The sequence below is a fragment of the Bactrocera latifrons genome, unplaced genomic scaffold (genome assembly GCF_001853355.1).
Source record: "Bactrocera latifrons isolate USDA-ARS-PBARC rearing strain unplaced genomic scaffold, ASM185335v1 scaffold_242, whole genome shotgun sequence".
NCBI lineage: Eukaryota > Metazoa > Arthropoda > Insecta > Diptera > Tephritidae > Bactrocera > Bactrocera latifrons.
The window spans coordinates 164,421-166,225 of NW_017535986.1; positions in this window are offsets into that span (position 1 = coordinate 164,421).

A 1,805-nucleotide genomic window follows, 5' to 3' on the forward strand; every position below is an offset into this window, starting at 1 on the left:
AAGTTTTTGTAAGGACAACTTTTTTATTTGACGAGATATCTGCATGAAATTTGGCCTAGATTATTTGGCAAATCAACGCAATAATTTTCAAAGAAATTGTGCAGATTGCGCAACTATAACATATAGCYKTCATRTAAACCGACCGCACAAAATCAATAAAAGAACTTTTTATACGCTTTTATACCATAAGAAATGCACTTATCAAGGGTATTACAGCTGCCGTGCAACTAAAGTTAACTTTTTTGCTCATTTTCTGCCACCAAATTTACTCTACAATACCATGCCCCATGCACTCAAAAAGCCTGAACGGCAGCTAACAAATTAATAATGCATCTACGGGCGTAATGTGTGTGTGTGTGTGTGTGTGTGTGTGCATGTGCCTACCAGTAATATAAGCGCGCTCCAACTTGCAACAGGCATTCAGCAATCAGCGACAGTCTACGTTTAACTATATACTAACTACCAGACTTTGGGGCAAGCATATGTAACTACCCCAACCGCTCCAAAAATTAAGCACCTTACGCGCGTTCTCTCGGCAGCTCTCCTTCACCTTCATTTCATTCGCTAGTTTTTACATTTCCTATTTTCGCCGCAATTGCCGTCTCTAGCGCACACACATACACACACGCAAGCAAAGCTAATGGTACACATTTTCTCAAGTTTGCGCAAACACACACAGAAAAAAAGGCGAAGAAGACTTGCAAAAGCATTGAAAAAAAAAAGTTGTGGCATCATGGAGGCAAATAACGAATTTGTATTAATGAACTTTAGATGCGTTCGTCTCGCCACTTCGCAAGCAACAACAGGCAAGCAACAACAGGCAAGCTAGAGCTAATGTTGGTATGTGTTTGTTTTGTTTGTGTGCACGTCTGCAAAGTATGCGCTTGTATTTGTGCGTTTATGGGTCTATTTTTATGTGCGCCTGAACTTGTTGGTGCAACAGACGCCGCCATTGTATGCGATGCCAGCGCGAAAAAAGTTGACTTTTTTCCTCTTTTCGAATTTTTTCTTATTATTATTTCTTTTTTCCTTTTTTTATTTTTGATTTGCTTGATGATTTTCTTCATTTGTTTTTGCTATATTTTTCGTTTCGTTGGAGTCGCATAGACGCACTTTTGAGCTTCACGCAGCGTATCTATTATGTCTGTTTCGTTTTTTTTTCGCCGCTCAACAAATTTTCATGTTCAAGAATTATACAATAAAARCCGCGCCATTGTCCAAAGTCAATTGCATGTTCGCTGTGTGTTTTATTTGTCTTGTGGCTTACTTCTTTTTTACACATATTGCTTATCGTTGCATCTGAAGCTTATGTACATATATATATATGTATATACTTATATGTGGCATATGTGTTTGTCTGCCAGCTTGTTTGTTTATCGGTCTGCGATAAAGGTCCAAGTTCAATGGTGTTAATGCGCAGAATATGTTCTCTATTTAAAATGCTGAGCAAAAAGTTGTGGTTAAAAAGCTAACTCGTAAATATTTTTGTTGTTGTAAATTGATTTGCCAAGCTTTTGGCAAATTGCATGTGTCTGCTGGCGGCTACAAATCTCTATATTGAATTAATTACAATTTTTTAGTCTGGTATTTGGGTTGGCATGCGAGAGAACTTTGATCCAACGTGGAATTATAACACATAATTTAGAACATAATAGCTAGCTATGTAGAGATATGTKCATATGTATATGGTCTGGTACATAAAAAGTATTGTAACAATACAAACAACAACTTTTTAACGATTCAGTTTGCGCGCGTAGTTTATACGGACCTGCCCGGGTCAAATTTGATTTTCAGTGTATATTGCT